Below are 6,995 nucleotides of genomic sequence, written 5' to 3' on the forward strand. Positions count from 1 at the left end.
GAAAATGTTCCTTATATCTGAGCTCTGTTAAATGCTAGAATAGTCTCTCAAGAGAAGAACTGGAAGCCCTGTCACTCAGGACATTTCAAACCAAATTGGACAAAGTCCTAGGGAATCGACTATAGGCAGCGCTCCATATAGAATGAGATTATGCAGCTGCATAAATTGGCACTTAATTGCCCTTCTTTCTGAGTGGTCTACATAATTGTGCAACAGTATCGGAATTTTCATTTTTTTTAAAGGTCTCTATTGCTTATGGCTGCTAAAATAACTTTCAAAATATGAAACTAACATAAAGGATGTAGTGATGTCTGACTAAGTTTGCTGAGAGGGGTGAACTGGCTCATTCATCTCAATTAGGTGTTGACCTTGAAACCTAATGAATGAATGAAATATCATTGTTAGCTATTTAATTGCGGATTATCCAGCTAATGTATGCTTCCATTAATGCTGGATACAGTGGCAAATATTATGGCACAGCACTGTGGGGCGGTGAGTTGTTGGGTGGAAAATTAGGAATCCAACACCATTAACCCCAGATTTAAAGTCTCCTCGGCACTTGCCAAAAATGGAGGGGGGGGGGGGGCTAGGAAAAGGAGATTAATTCCCTGTTCAGTACCAAGAGCCTCATCCTCTTCCTGAGTCCTGCCTCCCACTCCTTCCTGGGTTAAAAAACCTCACTTGTCCTCCATCCAGCTGTCAAATCTCAAATTCACCCCAGCCAGCTTCTATGGTACGGTTATGCATTATCAGTCCAAATATTGCTGGGACACACTGGGGTTTGGGGCAGCATAAAATCAGTTGAACTTAACATCAAAATAAATGAGATTGTCCTGATTCTACTGTATCTTGGGGGTAGTGCTCCAAAATTCCTGGGTTCCTGCTGTAATACACGTTGAGTATCCTGCATAGACACTATGGACCATGACTGTAGAGAATGATCCTAGCCTGGCTCCTGGGGGCTGAACAAGATGGGACCTAACAGGCCTTCTCCACCCCAAATTTCTCTATGTATCTCTCAGGATTTTTTAGGGGTCAAAGTATTTTTTTTGCTACAAGGAAGGATTTCTGATGAGGACAGGAGAGGTAACAGCTTTAGACAGGGGATAGAAGAGCCTTGTCATGAGGCTAACAAATTTATTTGAGCATAAGCTTTATGCTCAAATAAATTTGTTAGTCTCTAAGGTGCCACACGTACTCCTGTTCTTTTTGCGGATACAGACTAACACGGCTGCTACTCTGAAACTTGTAAAGAGGGATGCAGCACCATGAAGTCCTGAGAAGGGGTGAAGGACTATATCTAGCTGGATGAAGCTTGAACTTCTGATTGCTTGTGACTTATAATGAGGCATAGGCAACATTAGTAGCCCAGGCTGCTTCAGAGAGCCACAAGCCTCTTCCTGGCCCTGCCTGATCTTTTGAAATGTCCTCCACATGTGCACATTGCTTTACAGAATGCTGAGAAATATCCAGATAACTCAGAGGTGCACAGCATCAAACCAGCTTCTGCACCTCCACCTCCTATGGAGACCTGCACACCAAACAGCAGGGGCTGCAGGCCAGCTAAACGTGCTCTGCTCGTTCCCTAGCCCCTTGAATTCTCTTTTATTGTCCAAGTGGGGCCTCCCAGCTCTTCGTATGTTTCCCCTCTTAGCTACTGTCCCCACTAGCCCCTCCTTGGCCTGATGTGCCCTGAATGTGGTTCTTTGTCCAGGTGTGGGAGTATGGCTGATACTATCTGTCCAGCAGAGCTGTGGTTGAGGAGGTGGTGGTGGGGCCAGTGTGGCACTGTATAGCTCTGGGAACAGGAGGTACCATCTTTGATCCGTTGGGTTAGTAGTGCCTTAAACACAACCCATGGGCCAAACTCTGCCTGCAGCACCCTCCTGCACTCTCCATCCACCCTCTCCTCTTAGTTGAGGGAAAGCACAAAGTTCCTCAGCTGCATGCTTGTATAGCAGAGTTCTTGCTCGCCTATCAAGGAAGGTGCAGGTACAGGGCTGGAGTCCTGACAAGATGCCAAAGCAGCCTTTGATGTCCCAGAGTTTTGGCTGCTGAGTCTGGAGATCCCACCATTAGCGCAGCGGACTCCTCATCCTTTGCGGCACAGAACACAGGAGTAGCTGAAATCCATTTAGCACAGGCAGGAAACTCCCAGACGGGCTTTCCCTGTGACTCACTAGTGGCAGGCATCAATCAGTAACAAATTAGGACAGAGGAATGCTCAGGCAGAGGAGGTGGCTCTGCTGCCTCTGTGCGTTTCCTATAGAACCTGCTTTGCTCAGCAACAGCAACATCCCACTCCAACACAGTTACCCTTGAATTGATTTTGGTGACCCCCCTGTGGGGTTTGCACTGACATAATGATCCAGCAGGGCACATTTGACCTTGGAAACACACTAATACATTGGGTGGGTTTTTTGCCCACAAAAGCAGGAGACTGATCGTAGTGGCCAGAGCCAGAGAGAGTGTGGAGTCTGTGCAAAACATTAGAATAATAGAATCTCAGGGTTGGAAGGGACCTCAGGAGGTCATCTAGTCCAACCCCCAAATCCTGCTCTGCTACTGCTCCTCAGTCCCCGCTTGGTGTTCTAGGCCCAGAGCACACTGAACGTGTCATTTCTGTGATGACTATAAATCACTCGTTGGATGAGGATGTGGTTCTAGTCTAATCTACAAAATCTTACCCCTGCTCATCACCGTAATATCTGAGCGCCTTCTAGCAGTGCATTAAGTGACGTGACCAACATCCATCATAGGTGACTTGTTCTCTCTCTCCTTCTCTCCCCTGGGGCAGAATTAGGTGTGCTGTGGAGGGGTCTGTTCTGGGAGGTAGGTTCTCTGCATGTACACATTGCTCTGTGTTTGCGCTGGAGAAGGCAGGTTGAAGAAGTGCCCCTTGCAGTTGGAGTGGAAAGTACAGAGGTTTGTGATGGTCCTGAGCTTCTGGGGGAGTTTGTTCCACTGTCTAGGACCAACCCCCAGGAGAGCTCTGTCTCCTGCACAGACGAGCTTTCCCCTTGTGGTAGAAAGTTCCCTGGGCCCTGAGCAGTGGAGCTGTCAGCCACGACAACGAATCAGCAAATTTCTTCAGCTGGTGACTCGGGTCAAGCTTTGAACTCGTGCCTGCAGAAGGGCAGGGTTCGAGCTTCGACTCACCACACCCCCTAGCTTCTGGCACACGAGATTTCATTTTGAAAGTGTGAGTTAAAAGCTACCTGTCTTCCACACCCCTGGGGCAGTGGAATCCCCTCTCTTAAAAGGGCTGTTAAAGAAACTGCTACATCCTGGAAGGGGGCAATAATTCCCTGTGCAAAGCTGATGCTGAAAGGAACATCAGAGAGCAACATGTCTTTGAGGTCGTCTCCTCCCAACACTTTCCACTCCCCCTGGCTCCCAGCAGGATCCCTGTGTCTGCTAACAGCTATTAATAGACTGGGAGAAAGTGAGTTCTGTCTCCTGCAGTTTGCTGGGATGAATAGTAATTACCCTTAATTAGATTGGATTTGGTTCCACCACCAGCCCTGCTAATGGAGAGAGATGCTAACACTGAAATCAGCCCATCTGCTGCCTGTGATTGCTCTGTGGGAGCAATGCTCAGCAGCCCTGGCAGGGGCTTATCTCACTGGGACATCTCACAGCATTTGCCCACGGCTGCTCAGTGCACTGAGGGAGGAATTACTTGTCAGCTGGAAGGCTGCAAATGTTGTCACCCTGACCTTTAAAATGTGGCCCAGGAGCAGTCGGGGTGAAAGCAAATAAGCCCACAAGGAGCTGAGGACTCCAAGACTTTTCCCTTTAAGAGCTCTAGAAAACGAGAAAGACACAAAAACTAGGAATTGCCAACCAGCTTTGCCCAGTGGTTCCTGGAGCTCGGTGTCCCAACCACACCACATCAGAGCAAAGGCACATCTAGTTCAGTATCCCTGCCGGGAAAGGGCAGCCCACAGTTTAACTAGCCCAGCTGCCTGTCTCTGACAGTGGCTGGCACGAGCTGCTTTAGGGGAAGGTGCACGAATCCTTGTGGGCAATTACAGTTACCTGTGTCCAGTTTCTTCCTACTTCTATCTGTTACTGCATACCCTGCAGCAGGAGGGTTTAGAGCCATATTATATTTTATCCTAACTCTGGATAGTCTCATTATCCATCTAGGGTTAAAACTCTGAGCTGCACCTTCCAGAAGGCTCAGCCCAGGAACAGAGACGGCAAAGATAGCTACAAGCCACCTTTGCACCTCCCAGATTCTGGTCCCAACTGGGGCCTCCTCATATCCTAGTCTGCTCTTAATTTATGCCAGATTTGAACAGCCTTCTGCAGGTCACTCTGCCAGCCCAGAACAGCCAGAGTGTTCCAGCCACTGACATGCCCCTGTGGGACCCCAGCCGTGACCTTGGCACACCTCTACTACAGATGCTATATAATGCAGGGGAGATATAGGGCCTTTACATCCTACGCGACCTGCACTGGGGGAATTCTCATCTAGGTGTTTGCTACCCATTTCCACCTGGTTGTAAAGCCCAAAATGGGGCTCTGGATGTCTAATTCTTCAAGGCTGCACTCCGCTCTGCCCCTGCCTCAATGTCTTTCTTCCCCAGCCACTGCCCTGCACTCCAGCAGTTCCACGTCCCTTCACACCACGCTGGTGAACCTGTCTCCCACCACAAGCATGGCCCCCCTTCCCCTCCTTCCAACCCCTCTTTGAGACTTTCTCCCCAACCCTCCTCCCACGCCTTCCCCCACACCACTGTGCCAAATACGTGGGAATAATGACTGACAACCATGCTGATTTTTCAGTCACCCAACAAAGCGGCTGTAACCTGATATGTGAGCTGACATGAGTGACCCAGTGAGCTTATTTGGGGTGACCATTGGCCTTCTCTGACCAGCCCCCTGGTTCAGTGTCCTGTCCGCTCATTTCAGTTGGAAACTCCTTGGGGCAGGGACCTGGGCAACGTTTTCAGCCGTGCCTTAGTGACGGAGGAGGCTGCATCCCACTGAAAATCAGTGACCAGCGTCTACCGGACTGTCAGGCACCAAGCACCTCAATGGCATTGTAGAGTTATTATTAATGAGCCCCATTGTTTAGAGAAAAACTGCTGATGCACCCGGTCCTTTCAGTATTTCACTTCCTCTGGTTGGGAGGGTATCCCAGATCCACAGGTCTGGTGCTCTCGCACAGCTCTGGAACAGTCCCTGGGAGGCCCCCTGCAGTGTGTCACACTCTTTCACCAGGGTAAGCTCTTTTGCTTCACTGCCTTCTGGGACCCAACCTCAGAGCCTTCAGCATCCCTGCTTCATGCCATGAGCTCCCTGCAGCGAGTCCACCTGGCCTGGACACCGGAGGGAGACTTACACACCCAAAGGGAGCAATGCACCCCCAGTTTCCTTAATCTGGAGTGACTCGCAGCCAGCGTTGTAAAGGCAGGAGGGTTTATTAGTTGTCTGGAACGCAGCGTAGAAAGTCGTTTGTTAACATTGAGAATGAAAAATTATAGCAAAGTCCATCTGGGTCGGTCCAGAGTCCAGGTCCAGAAGCTTCCCTGCTTCCAGCAGCCCCACACTTACCAGCCCTACCTGGCCCCTCCAGAGTCCTTTGTTCTTGTTCCCGGGGAAACCTTGTCACCGGGCAATGCTCATTAGCTCTCTTTGTTCTCCAGCTGGTCAAGACCACTGGCTTCCTACAGAGGGTGGGCCATACATGGTCATTAGTTGCAAGGTGCAAAATGTCCAGGCACTTGTCTTCTGGGACTCTCCCTGGGTGTGGGCCCAGGCCCCAGACAGTCAGGTGTCAGTCACACCTGGATCTCTGCAAAGAGTAAACAACCTCCCCCGCCCCCAGTTAACCATGCAGCACATAGGGGAAACTGAGGCACACAATATTCATGCAAAACATTATGAACAATTCCCACTTTGTCACAGAGCCTCCCTCCCCCCCAAGTTGCATTTCCAGGGTCCTTAACATGAACACAAGCTCTTTGCCCCTTCACAGTCTCCCCTGCTGCTTCCCAAGCTGAGGCCAGAATCCTCTGTCTGTCGCTCTGGAATCATCTCCACCTAAATCAACCCGATGTCACACAAAGAGGGTCCTGAGCCCAGCTGGAGAGGCTCCAAATGGGCAAAGTACCTGCTTTCATGCCAAGGGCCCAGATAATAAAGAACAAGGAGACAGCAATGGAGAGAACCCTGTCTCATTCATGAGCCAAACTGTCTCTCATTCACACGGATTAGACAGTTTCCCAGCATGGTTCAGTTCAGTGGTTCTCAAGCTTTTCCATATCGGGACCCCCTTTCCAACCCTCAAATCCCTTCCCGTCTACTCTGGATCTAGCCAGGACCCTCATCCCATGTAGCAAGATGGGAAGGGCAAGTCCCATGCCCCTAACGGCTGGTTTCATGGCACTGTCGCCTTCATTACAAGGTCCCCAGGTGGAGAACCCATGGGTTAGACTGTGTAACAATAAAGTGACAGTTAAAAATAATTTGTCAGATTTTTGTTAATTTTATAAGGATTTTTTTATATCTATAAAAGGTAAAAGCAGCCAGGCTGGGATGATCCGTGCCCAGGGATCTCTCTGGTCCTGCTCTCACTGACCTGCTCTCTGAGAGTGATCAGAGATCTGACGTCAGGGCTCTCCCTCTCCATTTCTCTCCCTGCTCCTGGGGATCCACTCTCAGTCTTTGCTCTCTCTCAATTTCTCTCCCTGCTCGCAGGGCTCTCCCTCTTTCTCTGCCCTTCCTTCTGGGTTCTCAGGGATCTCGTTACTGCCAGCCAGGGCAGAAAGGTCAGACCCCTCTCCTCCCTGTCACCAGCCTGAGTGGGAGACCATGTTCCCTTTTACCAAAACACCAATTAAAAATGAAATGAACTAGACTCCAACATGTGCTGGGCTGGGCTCCCACCTCCCTCCTTCTGAACCCCCAGGAAAGAGGACGAAGAAACAGCTTTGGGCTGGTTTGGTTGTTAATTTAGGGATGTGGAGACTTGCCCAGTCTCT

The sequence above is a fragment of the Mauremys mutica genome, chromosome 3, assembly GCF_020497125.1.
Source record: "Mauremys mutica isolate MM-2020 ecotype Southern chromosome 3, ASM2049712v1, whole genome shotgun sequence".
NCBI classification, from domain to species: Eukaryota; Metazoa; Chordata; order Testudines; family Geoemydidae; genus Mauremys; species Mauremys mutica.